We start from the raw sequence: 15,385 nt of genomic DNA on the forward strand, positions 1-15,385 counted from the left end.
TGTACTTTTAATAAATATTACATTATTTCTCAACTTAAATTTTCAATTTTGATTTTAATATCTTAATTTTCCTATTACGGAGTTTTGCCCACGGGTTGCGCCGCGTGCATGTGTTTAAATTTCCCGCCTTACCAATAACTGTCCAATCCAAAGTTAAGATCATATTGTGACTCGTGAGGGTGGGGAGGTAAGGAAAGCATAATAAAGGAGATGGTGAATCGAAAACAAACATAGGAAATGATATATAACTAGCTGAGAAGCCCGGCCTCCGGCCGTGCTTTCAGCTAGTTGAGTAAATTGGGGTTTAGAAAACGGGAACAAAATGCACTTTACTGCTCCGGCCGGTTTCCAATAAATCTTAGCTTCCCAATGACAATTAATAAAGCGCAAGGACAGTCACTTAAAACTGCGGGAATTCATTTAGAAAACCCATGCATTATGTGGCGTGCTCAAGAGTTGGAGCTGCAAATAACCTGTACATACTTACTCCAAACGAATAAACTAAAAATATTGTGTACAAAAACCGCTTTATCATAATAACATCTTAAACTAATCAAATAAATCAAATATATGTTAATATTGCACTAATAAACGTTTGCAATTTAAAAAAATGCCTATTTACTATTTAAAAATAATTCGGCCGGGCTTCTCAGCTAGTTGAGTAAATTGGGGTTTAGAAAACGGGAACAAAATGCACTTTACATTAAATATGCAAATTAAATTATTTTTAAATAGTAAATAGGGATTTTTTAAATTGAAAACGTTTAATAGTGAAAAATATCATATCTTGTAACATATATTTGATTTCTTTGATTATATTAAGATGTAATTATGATAAAGCTTTTTTGTACACAATATGTTTAGTTTCTCCGTTTGGAGTAAGTATGTACAGGTTATTTGCAGCTCCAACTCTTGAGGACGCCACGTAATGCATGGGTTTTCTAAATTAATTCCCGCAGTTTTAAGTGACTGTCCTTGCGCTTTATTAATTGTCATTGCGAAGCTAAGATTGATTGGAAATTGCAGGAGTTTAAAATCAAATGGCATATCGGTTGGTATTATGGGTATGCGTGGAATGAATACGGCCCGGGCAAAAGTATCTCCGTGACACAGATAGAGAGTGGAGGGGGTGGGGGCTGAGAAAAGAGAACGAACGCGAGCGAAAAGGGTCGAAGGTCGTGCCATGCAGCAGCTAAGTGAGGCAATTAGAACCAGAGATATAAACTCCCGTGTCTCTTAATACCCGCGTCTCTTGACAGCGTGAGCTCAGGGGTTTCGGGCTTGCGGTCACCGGTTATTGGTCCCGTGGTCAAAAACTACGAAGGTAAGCAATCTCAAGACGCCCCTAAAACCTGACGGCAGGGGCCGGACAATTATCTTGGGCGTGCATAGAAGGTAACAAACCAATATATATATATATATATATATATACAAACATCAGATTTTATATATATATAGATTAGAAGTTTATCGCCGCCCAAAAGTGTTTTATTATAAATACTATACAGGATGTCCACTAAAATATGGACCAGGGCGAATATCTCCATAACAGTTTTAGGTATGAATTTGAAATTTTTAGGTCGCATAGAGTGGGTAGGGGGAAACCTTCTTTGAAAATTTCGATGACCTTGAACCATGACTTCAAGGTCATCCAAAAACTATCTCGAGAACCGTAAATATTAGAAAGTTAGGTCCAATTAGCAAAGTGTTCCCCGTCACGTTTTAGGTCTCATTAACGTAAACCCAATTGGATTCGAACAATAGGAAGTCGGGAAAAATTTACCAAAATCACAAAGGCCGTAAAAGGGAAATTTGCTGAAAGCGCTAATAACTCAAAAAACAAGTCGTGTTACATTGTCGAAATTTCCTTGATAATCTCATTTTCTAACACTTACGGTTCTCGAGATAGTTTTTGGATGACCTGGAAGATGGTTCAAAGTCATCGAATTTTTCAAAGACGGTTTCCCCCTATACACACTGTATGCGACCTAAAAATTTCAAATTCGTACCTAAAACTGTTTTGGAGATATTCGCCCTGGTCCATATTTTAGTGGACACCCTGTATTCCGCTTAACGTTAAAATATACGTAGCCGTAGTTCGTATTTTTGTCGTTGGGATGGCGCTGCCTGTTTTCAAAATAAGAAATAAACTTTTCTAGTTCTCTCTGTATCTGTATACCATGTATCTTGTCGTTGAGAGACATTGGAGACAGTACTTCACACGCAGTGCAAAGCCTCGTCAACAGCATCATCCAGAACACCAATGGTGCTTCGTTTATAGAAGCTCCATGGTCGTATTGCGCGCGGACTTTGGCTGGTGTTTGGGGAGGGTACGCTTCTCTGGCGCATCGCGTTTCCTGGGTAGGCTTCTTACAAATACTCTTCTGTATTTTTTAAATAGTAGTTTTCGCGATTTGTTTTGCCCTTATGGAACATAGATCATCCGAAACTCTGTAATAGGACACGGTTATGCGTTAATTACCCGTCATTCCAAACGATATGCAATTCGAGTTTAAGCGCCTCCAGTTTCCTGTTACTTTTACTTTAGCAATGACAATAAATAAAACGATAGGAATCTAGTAGAGCAACCCGTTGCTTTTCTCACTGCCATTTATTTATTTATTTATTTCTGCAATATTATACCAAGCCGACTAGGCTTATGTGTAGAAGTCAGATTATTACAGAGGCAAATGAAATACTCATAAAATAAAAAATAGAAAAGAAATAACTAACGAGTAAAATGCTCAGTTAGAAGAGATGAAATTTTAGTATAATTGTTTTCAGAAACAATGGACTGGGGAAGGGTATTCCAATCATTGATATTGTAATTAGATAAAGAATTTAGTCTATCAATTGAATTTGCCATGGTTTTAGTTAATTTATAAGAGTGGCCTCATTCAAAACAAAAAAATCGGAGAAGTTAGGTATTCAATTTTTGTGAAAAAACTATGAAAAAGGCTTAAATTGGTAATTTTGAGACGAATGTTCACTGGGAGAATAGTCAGTTCGCATGTTGAAAAATAGTGCGTACTGCGTTTGGTGATAAAAGCATGAAAATTTTTATGCATAAATTTTTTATATGCGGAATTGATTTAAGACGGGAGGCCATCCGTATATTACGTTAAAACGCACCATAAAGTGCAATGGGCCTACTCTAACAACCCCTCGAAAAGCACCTATCCACCTGATTCGTTCGGGGGCGTCCGTAAAAGCAATTTTTTCCCTTTCATCCGCTTGTTCGGTTGCTTTTCTACTTTAATTCCGAGGGGCTAACCACTCTTAGAAAATCTGTACACCGGATTACAATTAGATTTGCACTGCCAAAGGCAGGGACTTCAAAGATTACGCGTAATCCCATTAGTACAGTCAAAGGTACGGCTCTGTACACCGATTACGCGGAGTGATCAGCCCCTCGTTTAATTCGCTCTAACTCTTATGAAAACGATTATAAATTACAAGGAAATACACAAGGATAGTAAATTTTACTATGAAACACGTAAATTTAAAATACTATTTATTAAATCCTATATAAATGAAATTGCAAAAAATATAAATTCTTCAATTATCGAACCTTAATTTAATACATTATTTATCAAGGTTAGAAATTTCTAAAATATAACAGTTATTAATAAATTTACGTTACATATTTTAATACCAAGTATTTTGTATATGTTACATATTTAACTAATAATTATCGTTTGGACTACATTTCTGGAACTGATAAAGGAAGTTTCACTAATTATTTTATTTTAAGTTTCGCCGTTCACAGCTACACTCTGACCATGACTAAGAAAGGGTTTTTTTATTATTATTTCCCTGGAGGCTTTGTCATCCAGATAACATTCCATTCTGCTGTTTTTAGTCTTACACGAGCCGTATAGGCTCCGTTGTCCGCCGCCGCCGCCGCCGTAGGCATGACACGGCACGGTAGAAATCATACTAAACTTAGAAGAATCCTCGCACGCGATTGCGAATAACAGCCACGCGAGGAAATCAGCCTCTAGAAGTAACAATCAAAAGCTAGAAGAATCTTCCTACAACTCTTAGAGACACACAAGAGAGGACGCGGTAATCGTCACTACGTCTAGACTGGCGCTGGGGTAGAGCTGTACCGCGAAATGGCTGGGGAGAGGACGCGGGAATCGTCACTACGTCTAGACTGGCGCTGGGGTAGAGCTGTACCGCGAAATGGCTGGGTAGAGGACTAGGGAATCGTCACTACGTTTAGACTGGCGCTGGGGAATAGTAGTTTAATAAATATATGTACACTCAAATAAATCGTCGTGCTTATTTATTTTTGGCTTAGTTTAACTCACAAACTCGATACAGTAAGCTCGTGTAAGACTATTATTTGGGTCACGTGACCCACTTGTTACATTTTTTATCCATCCAAAATTTGCTATATTTGGTAATTTTGGACTTTTATCAAAGTCATGACCCCAAACCAGACCAGCTTGGTATGAAACCCCTATAATAATAATAAAAAAAATTATTGAACAGGAAAAGAAAGCTTACACTTATTGCACCCTGCTCTAGTATCGAAAGGGGATAATAGCAAGTACCATTAAAGTTACGCAAAAACAAAAAAGAAATTGCAGCAATGACAATTTTATGTCGATGGGTAAGATATAAGGTACAAAGTACAGTTAAGAAACACCAAAATGTTTCGTTTTACAACTATTTACAAGAATGATTATTACCATCCGTAAATTTTTTCAAGCCGAAATAGACGATTGAATCTTACGAAAACATGGCGTGAGATACATGTATTACGTTCCTTACATATCGTATCCTACCCGTCCAGCGAATGCTAAAGAAGGATTCGGTCGGGACGTCATCAATCTCTTTAATTATTTTGTAGGCTTCAACCAAATCAGATCGCCTATTCGACAGGGACATATAAGGGGAACAAATACTTGAACAGAAATCGAGATGTGGACGAACATAAGTTTGAAATAAAACCTTAAAGGATTTGATAGAGAATTGAGAAAACGAACGTTTTAAAACATACAGGCCTGGGACGCAGTCCGCAGGCATGTGGTGAGAAATTTATATACCGGTGCTCCAAGCGATCAAACAGCCTATTACACCGGTGCGCGGTGGTCTCATCAGCCCGGACAGGTAACAAAGCCAGCATGGGTAGCAGAACTAGAGATACGAATCGGTAATTTACCCTGGTAATTTACGCGGTAAATTACCCTGGTAACAGTAATTTACAATTTTCTCAGATAAATTACGAAAATGGTAATTACCAGGGTAATTTACCGTGGTAAATTACCATCGTATTCGTGATTCACTGTTTCTCAATTTCTTTGATCTTTCGGGCTAAAATGTACTTAAAATACGTTGCACAAGATTACAAAACTCAAAACCTAACGTTATTCGCGTTTAAGTGTATTTTTGCATCGTTTAATAACGTAATTTCACTCCAGCAAACACTAGATCATAGGCGTAACCATATGTAACATAATCACTCATAAGTATGCCATAAAAGCATTTTCGTGAATGAAACCTTGTTCACGGGATATGACGTAAATTACGTCACTTACAACTCCGTGACGAAATATGCGTCATCAACTTTACTGATGGGAAATGGAAGTTAGTGAGAATTCCTCGCGCGTTTCTGGATTTGCCCGTGTCAAGTTAAGCTCGTGCCTCGCGATCACATGATTTCATTTCCATGGTAACCTTTTCAATAGCGCAAGGATTATAAGCATTTTTGCATTTTTGGGTCCGCTCAATCTGTGTTCCGCGTGAAACAAGGTCTCATTGATTTTTTTTCAATGGAAATATTATACAGAGGCATACTTATGAGTAATTATGTTACATATGGCGTAACGCACTAACTCTAAGAGCTAGGCACCGATGCGCCACCTAGATTCGTTTTGGTAGCGAATTTCCAAGGAGTCGAAGGCCGTGTTAGAATAGTTTGATACGTTTAATAGGAAGAATACTTAATTACTTATGTTTAAGAAAAATCACATTCATGATTCATCTGTCGTCTGCTAAAATGTTAGTTTTATTTTCACTTGGTTATTCCGAACATCTGCGTTAGTTTAGCGTTACTTCGAAGTAGTCTAGCGAAAGAATATAGTATTCTTTTTATAAAGTTCTATTTGGTAAAAATGGGTAAAAGAGAGAAAGTAGACCTAGTTATTCAGAAATATTGAGCAACAAACGGTGAAGCCCGGTAAATGCGATTTGTTTACCCAATAAAAGCGTTTCTTCTTTGTATTCCTTGCTTTAATCGTAAAAAAAAAACATTTAAAAAGAAATTACGGTAATTTACTGATTTCCTAAATTACGGTAATTTAAGATCTCTAAGCAGAACCCCCACTACTGATGGTCTCACCCTCATCCCGACAAAAGGCGCAGCAATGGGGCGACCAGCTTCCACTTCGCGCACAGCTCATCCCATTTGTTGAGGCCCTGGAGTCCAAAGCATTTAAGTCATTTTGCAATAATTGACAATCGTTGGATAATTTTATTTCACGCCCAAGTTTTGAGTCATCGGCAAACAGCCTAAGAAAAGACTCCCTAATAGCGAGAGGGAGATCAGTGATATATATTACAAACAATGTAGGCCCTAAGACCGATCCCTGGGGAACCCCACTATTAACGGGACAATAGGACGAAACTACATCCCCTAGTGCCACGCGTTGAAAAATTAGCTAACCAGTTTATAATCATAGGGGGAACTTCGAGGAATTCTAACTTACGGATAAGGAGGGAATGAGGGACGGTATCGAAGGCCTTATGTAGATCGAGATAAATCAGGTCTACAGATTCACCAGATTCTAAGAACTTAGTAACTACATCTAAAGTGGCAAAAAAATTCGTAAAACACGAATGCCGTTGAAGAAACCCATGTAGGTCCAGAGCAAAAAAACCCACGAAAGACAAAAAGGAAACGAGGGAATCTCTAACGTGCTCCTCTAGCTGTTTACAAAGAATGCAGGGCATGATACTTATGCCCGAAATGTGCCAACTAAGAAGGAAGTGGGGGATTTATGTATAACTGTTGCATTGGCCTGTTTCCATATAGAGAGTAGCCTACCAGATTCAAGTAATTTTCGATATATTGCCATGAGAGGTGAAGTTAGGATGCAAGAGACGGGGATGAAGGTTGTCAGGGCCAGGAGGCTTGTGCATAGGCTAAGGTAACGTCGAACAGAGGTATAACTGATACCAAAGTCGGAAAGAGAAAAATCTATGCTATTTAGAGACTCATTTAGGCCGACCCCCGTAGCAAAGTCGCCGAGGTAGACAGCTTCCAAGTGGGGTTCAGGTGTAAAAACAGATTTAAAGAAATCGTTTAGCGCCTCAACGATAGCCTCAGGCTCACGGAGTGTATCTCCGTCGAGAGTTTCGACTAGAAAAAGAGGTTTTATTGGTTTAAGGGAACAAGAGACGTGAGATTATAATGCTTTCGGATTGCTGGGAATCTCATCAACAAGACGAGCTTCGTAATTGAATTTTGACGCATGAATATGCTTGCTTGGTAAGAGCATTACGGTGAATAGCAAACTCATGATGGAGTGTTATAGTAGGAGAAACACGATATGCAGGCTTGGTCCAAATGAGGGACTTGGTATCGAACGTCCACCAGGGTTCTTTACGGAGCTCCGATCGACGAGAGGGGGTGACAGGCCGGGGGACACTTTCATTTCGCGCTTCAAGAACAAGGCTAAAAAACAATTCGACCTTGGAATCTAGAGAGGGAACATGCCGGATGCTAGACCAGTCCTTAGTTTGCAAAGCCACGCGAAAAAGATCATAAGTCACCACGACCATAAGCGTACCGGGGAGGAGCTGGAGGGGGTGGAGCAAACACAAACGTTGCATTAGAGAGTCTCTTGTAGGTGGTATATTTTCAATAGATCAGCTTTTCTGAGCGAAAAGTGTTTTTCTTGATGAATTGATGTCGTCGTCTAAGCTGCACCGATCATACATTCAAATGATGGTCGGTAGCAGTTCCGATACTTCCGTAATAGAAAACCCTTTAGACATTTTTGGCAAAATTGGTGTCAATGTTTCAAAGACATTCTATATAGCCCAGGCAGTGCGTTTACCTTTTCCTGAAGTTCGGATTTTGATTTGATTTTAATAGAGGGTCTGCTAAACAAGGGAAATTTGTATTTCGATAATTTAAAGAGAATTTTGCGTTCTACGAGCCGACTATGGAAAAACTCTTTCGATTGTTCATTCCCAAGTACCTTTATATTTTTAAGAGACACAGCAATATCATTATCAACGATGTTACGACTATCTAAAACGAGCAAATTTGAGCTCGTGTAGTGAATGACATAAATTAGCGATTGTTTTTTTTTCTTGCCATAATTCGTTTGCGTGCTAGACGTATCCTCATGATGATTAGTATCGTTACAATTCTTTCCATTTCCTTTATCAATAAAATTCAGAAACTCGTTTACGATTCGGCCCATTTTGGTGGTCAAGCGCGTGAAAAACCCATTGTAAGTTCTTCAGCGAGTCAATATATAGTAAAAAATTTCCCTCGTGAACTGCTCGGTGCCATTTAATAATATCAAGTTCCGGAGTTAGGATTAGTGGCCATTATTCAAACTGGGAGCTTGATTTGGTTTTGTTTTCACATCACTCCTAAAATAATTCCACGGACTCTTCATTATTCAAATGTGGGTCACTCCATACGATTTCGACCACTCATGTCACCATGGGTCAATCGATTTTTTTTAATTTTGAACACAGATAGATCTGTCTAAAAAACGGTGATATCCAAGGTTTTAGCTGAAAATATTGAGAAGTTTTAGAATAAACACAGTTTAACCGAAACCCCAAATTTTTTGGTATATCCAACCTCGATTTCAGTACCCCTTCGCTTTAAGTTTAATAACTTTTTATAAATAGTACTTCAGAAATTACGTAATGTTAGTTTCATTAAATTTCGTCTATTACTAATTATTTTAACGTTGACCTTATTGTTAATAATTTTAAACTGGTGCCTCAAAAATCATTATATAAGATCATCTCTTCCATAAGCAGATATAAAAAGGTGAGTTTTACGAAGTGAGAAACATGAGCCGTTGAGTATTATTTTAACACAAATTTAGTTTTGTGATTGTATACGTAGTTAAAAGTAATATTGTTTTAGGGTTAGTAATTGAAAACATTTCAAAGAACCACTCCTGACTATACATATAAATTATTTTTAATTCTTTAAATTGTGAATTCCGCCTAAGATTCAGTGAAAAATGAACTGGTCACAGCCGAGGCTATCCCCTAAGAAAGTTAAATTGAACCTACCACACATTATAGATGATATAAAATGAATCTTTTGCAAGTGTTGATACTTATGGGAGCTTGGTATAACAAAAGGTAAAAATAAAATTCGGAAGCATTTATTGTACCATGTGTTTCTTAATGTATTTTCCAAGCTAACCAAAATGGTGGATTAGAAAACATCAATACTGAAGGGTATAAGGTTTTTTCTAGTTATTTATAGATTAGGTTTAGTTTTCAGTTATAACAAACATTACAGGTGATACTAAAAAGTTCAATGCCTCTATTTAACACGTAATTATTTTCAATTAAATATTTTATCAATCTACTACTCAAAAATAAGGGTTGAAAAATGCCATGTACTTCTTAACTTGATTTTGCGACTGATATCACAGGGTTGGCAAAATCCTTGTTTTTTTCAAAAAGAACAAAAACAATGTTTTTTATTGTTTTAAACAAGATTCATTGTTTTTAACTGTTTTTAAATCAAACAATAAAAAACACATAATAAACAATAAAAAACTATGTTTAAAACACGTTTTAAACTATTCATTATACTTATGAATCAGACTCACGAGTAAACTCATTTAAATAAATATTACGTATCATTAAACGTATTATCATAAGTGGCCTAATTACCCTAAGTGTGTCAATAAGATGAATTTTTCAATGATACCTTGTTTAACGAAAGTGACGTAAATGACGTCATGTTTTCCAGTGACGAAATTTGCGAGTCCTACGTTTCTTTGGTCTTTTTAGAACCAGCTCTAATTGAAGATTTTCTGTGGGAAAGGCTCCTATTGGCACACTTAGGGTAATTATGCCACTTGTGGTATTATAAATAAACTCACAGGGCGAAGATCCAAAGAGTACACGCTTATTTAAACTAGCCAAGAATTTCGCTAAGCGTTGTTGACCAACCCTTGACGGGCCATGACGGCCTAAGGGTTTTCGATGCCCCACGCAAATACTACCTAACCTGTAGTAGAGTTTTCAATATAGCTATCATCCTGGAATTTTCGGTCGAATAGTACTAAGAAAGGGAAAATAGCTAGTTATCCACACATGGTTTTTAGTTTTGGTTTACTGAAATGTGCACGTCTGCAGTCATAAATTATCACAAATAAACAATGTTATAAAAAATAAGAACTTAGATACCTCTATAATCTTAAAACTTCCATCACTTCATAAAATTTCAAAAAAATCGACCGAATCCCTTAATTTTTATCTAGTAGTGCTGCCTAGTTGGTTTTAACCCGATCTGTCCAGACCGGCCGTGTTTCTTATCTCGTGCATAGGTAGGGTCCCAAGTAGATGTATATATTGGCCGCTATATACATTCTATTTAAACAAAAAGACAAAATTCAATGCGTTCGTAGGGTTTTTGCACAGGTAGGAAATTTATGAAATCATATCGAGCCCTTTCAGTCGCTCTTTTCAGATAATCTTAAAATCCAACTAGCCGTTATCAATACAATTTACCTTTCTTAGAGCCTTGGAATGGTTTTTTCTACCTTTTCCCTCATATTGAATAACCAAAATATTACAAAAAAACAATGAAACTTTACCTTATAAAAAACATGTATAAAACAGATAGTTTAAAACGTTTAAAACAAATTGGTGTTTGTTTAAAATATTTGTTTTAAACGTGTTTTAAACACTTGTTTTAAACATTTTGTTTAAAACTTGCCAACCCTGTGATATCAACGACTTCTTCCAGGGCTAGATCCTTTATTCTTAAAGATTATGATTTAGAAAATATTCGAGAATTATTTATCACACATCGTTAAATACGTAGTAATAATTTCTAAAAGATTTAAACCATTTTTTGTATGATATCAAAAATAAACAAGTTGGCAAGCCAAAATATACCTCTCGAAAGAGTTTTTAATTTTCAGTGAAGCGTAACTGTATCCGTGCTTCTGCGGTAGAACGCTCACCTGTCGTTCAAGAGGGCTCGGGTTCGAACCCCGGCCGATTAAAAAATTATACTACACCCAGTGACAAAAAGTGGGCGCTTTTGGAAAAACCTTTTCGCTGATTCTAAGAAACTGCGTACGCAGTGATTACCCTTTGCCCCGAAAATGCGAAAGCGTTCGCAGGTCTGACAGACAGACAGACAGATAGATAGACACGGTGGTTGTATAACCCCTCCTAGGGTACAAAGTCCCCTCGGAGAGGTAAAAATTTCAAAAGTGTTGAATTTCAAGAAAATGGTTATTGATTTATCAAATAAAAACAAGGAAAATACCCCTTTTATTTTAAAACTCTTTTATAGAGCTATCTAATAGTGTATTTATATTTCGTGTTTTCAATCACCCACATGACCCTTTAACCCCTCGAATGAGACCCCCCAAAAATAAAAATTTACATTTTGACATCCAATAACCTGGTATCAATTCTAGTTAGGACTATATAAACTCCACCATTGAATTGGCCTTGCCAAAATGTGTAAGATTGTGTTATTTTGTTAAAATAAAATATATTTATAAAAAGTTATTAAACTTAAAGCGAAGGGGTACTGAAATCGAGTTACGATATACCAAAAAATGTGGGGTTTCGGTTAAACTGTGTTTATTCTAAAACTTCTCAATATCTTCAGCTAAAACCTTGGATATCACCGTTTTTTAGACAGATCTATCTTTGTTCAAAATTTAAAAAAAATCGATTTACCCATGGTGACATGAGTGGTCGAAATCGTATGGAATGACCCATATGCTTTATAAGCTTGTTGTAATTTGGTGGCCGCTTGCGGTTTTTTTTAACGTGTGACTCTTTGAGGAATGAGTTCGCCGTCCCTGAGCTCGCTACATTAGCCTGTTTAGAAGATCGCCTAAAGCTTTCAAGAGGATCATTTTAGTAGACCTCCTAGCATGACCAAGTTTAAATTTTCACCGTATATGTCCGACCATAGTTCGACTTGTCATTTCGAAAGCTTCCAGATTTTGGTCAATTCCAGGTTTATCTAATTCAGCATGTTGGAACAATGAATCCCAGTACCTTGAAAAGATCCATGGTTTCTGAAGGATTGTGGTAAATATTACAGGGTTGGCAAGTTTTAAACAAAATGTTTAAAACAAGTGTTTAAAACACGTTTAAAACAAATATTTTAAACAAACACCAATTTGTTTTAAACGTTTTAAACTATCTGTTTTATACATGTTTTTTATAAGGTAAAGTTTCATTGTTTTTTTGTAATATTTTGGTTATTCAATATGAGGGAAAAGGTAGAAAAAACCATTCCAAGGCTCTAAGAAAGGTAAATTGTATTGATAACGGCTAGTTGGATTTTAAGATTATCTGAAAAGAGCGACTGAAAGGGCTCGATATGATTTCATAAATTTCCTACCTGTGCAAAAACCCTACGAACGCATTGAATTTTGTCTTTTTGTTTAAATAGAATGTATATAGCGGCCAATATATACATCTACTTGGGACCCTACCTATGCACGAGATAAGAAACACGGCCGGTCTGGACAGATCGGGTTAAAACCAACTAGGCAGCACTACTAGATAAAAATTAAGGGATTCGGTCGATTTTTTTGAAATTTTATGAAGTGATGGAAGTTTTAAGATTATAGAGGTATCTAAGTTCTTATTTTTTATAACATTGTTTATTTGTGATAATTTATGACTGCAGACGTGCACATTTCAGTAAACCAAAACTAAAAACCATGTGTGGATAACTAGCTATTTTCCCTTTCTTAGTACTATTCGACCGAAAATTCCAGGATGATAGCTATATTGAAAACTCTACTACAGGTTAGGTAGTATTTGCGTGGGGCATCGAAAACCCTTAGGCCGTCATGGCCCGTCAAGGGTTGGTCAACAACGCTTAGCGAAATTCTTGGCTAGTTTAAATAAGCGTGTACTCTTTGGATCTTCGCCCTGTGAGTTTATTTATAATACCACAAGTGGCATAATTACCCTAAGTGTGCCAATAGGAGCCTTTCCCACAGAAAATCTTCAATTAGAGCTGGTTCTAAAAAGACCAAAGAAACGTAGGACTCGCAAATTTCGTCACTGGAAAACATGACGTCATTTACGTCACTTTCGTTAAACAAGGTATCATTGAAAAATTCATCTTATTGACACACTTAGGGTAATTAGGCCACTTATGATAATACGTTTAATGATACGTAATATTTATTTAAATGAGTTTACTCGTGAGTCTGATTCATAAGTATAATGAATAGTTTAAAACGTGTTTTAAACATAGTTTTTTATTGTTTATTATGTGTTTTTTATTGTTTGATTTAAAAACAGTTAAAAACAATGAATCTTGTTTAAAACAATAAAAAACATTGTTTTTGTTCTTTTTGAAAAAAACAAGGATTTTGCCAACCCTGAAATATTATCGACCGCCAACGTCGAAAATACCCCGATGTTCATGGACATAGGACAGACCCCTTGAATCATTAATAGCAATGTTACCAAGATCAGTTGAACACGTTGGTATGAAACTGACAGACGTAGTCTATATAAGGTGTCAACAATGTCTTTCGATTTAGGTTTTGAGTGTACTAGTGTCCCCAAGAATAAAGAAAGAAGAGGTTTTTTCGTTCACTGAGCTTAAAGTTCGCTGAAGTGAAATTTCGTCAACGTACAGAACAGTTGAAAACCCATAGATGACATATTGTCAAGTACGGTTGGAAGTAATCAGATTGAGTTTTTATATTTGGCCCATATAAGATCATATAGTGATTAGTGTAACTAAGGCCTTTGGTACGTAATCGATTTGACAATTATCATGAAATGATCCCTCAAATTGTGTGTTTTTTTTTCAAAGTTAAAAAAATATTTTCGAATGATATCCGCTGCTCTTGCCAAAGTTATAGTTTCGCTGTCCCCTTCTATAATTCGAGAGCTGCTTATAGGGTTTTTCCAATAATGTTATTCGACACGAGAAGTACGACCCTCTCGATATGCTTCCAGTAATTGTGGAAAGTAAGTAAGAATTTTAGTTTTAAGACGTGTTGAATGTATATCAGGAGCATTTCCTCCTAGTTGTTCTACTCTTGCGGTGTAAAGTTTTCGAAATTCGCTTAGTTTGAAAACAGTTTCGCTGTCTTCATTAAGTGTAGTTCGGATATATGATACGAGTTCTACAAATGCGGTTACCTTATTGCTACCTGAGTACTTATAGGACGAGCTCTCTCTCTATTATAAAGGTTAACAAGACACGTATGTGATGCTTGGCTTCCGTTGCTACCATATATCCTTCAATAAAAATTGTAAGCTTGGCTATCAAATTTATAGCGCAAAGTCGAACTCGTTTATTTAGCTCAATTGTTGAAACTTCGTATAGCGCTCTATCTTGGCTTACTAATCCATCACAGAAGAAACATTTTGCAACTCTTTTCGTAGCACGGACTGAAGCACTGTTCCTGGTAAATGTTTTCTTTAGTTCCGAACATGACGACTCCTCGCTTGTGTTTTTTCGCTTCCTTATTATTGAAGCGTAAACTAGAGGATTTGTGAAACTAGGCTTTTCTCTTCAACACCCAAATCCATCGTCTAGTCTTGATATTTTGATATAGGATGGATCATGGAAGAGTTCCAAGCTCACTGAATTGTTTTAAATTTTCGCTCATGGATTTGTACGATGAACTTTTCAATCGCTCGGAATAATCTGCTAGGCAATTTAATTTTTACGAATTATTTGCTTGACAAATGAAGCACAAATTTCAATTAGTAGATACTTCTGCACTATTTGTCGCTTCCATCGTAACTTTATAAAACTAACTTCAACGTACAAAAATTAAAACACGAAAAAATATTGCCTATTTACCGCAAAATGAATCGAAGTTAAAGGATTCAAGGAAGGGTCAAGTTCTGGTAAAACCTCAACAAACCAAAATGGAAATCCCAACCCCAATTCTGCATGCATTCCTTACAACACATGGAGATGTTTTGCAACATTTTTGCAATGTTTTCCAAAGAGTTATTTCAAATAAGGACAAGCTAGTAACTTGGGGTCAAATTTTAGTACAACAATACAATAGTCAATTTTACTTAAATCTTTTAATCATATTTATTTTTTTTAATATGAAGTATAATAAATAAGATAAACTAAGAGTTTAAAACTTAAAGAGAACAGAAACACAATAATAAAATTATATATTAT

Source organism: Leiobunum rupestre, chromosome 6 (genome assembly GCF_980474605.1).
Source record: "Leiobunum rupestre chromosome 6, qqLeiRupe1.1.hap1, whole genome shotgun sequence".
Classification (NCBI taxonomy): domain Eukaryota; kingdom Metazoa; phylum Arthropoda; class Arachnida; order Opiliones; family Sclerosomatidae; genus Leiobunum; species Leiobunum rupestre.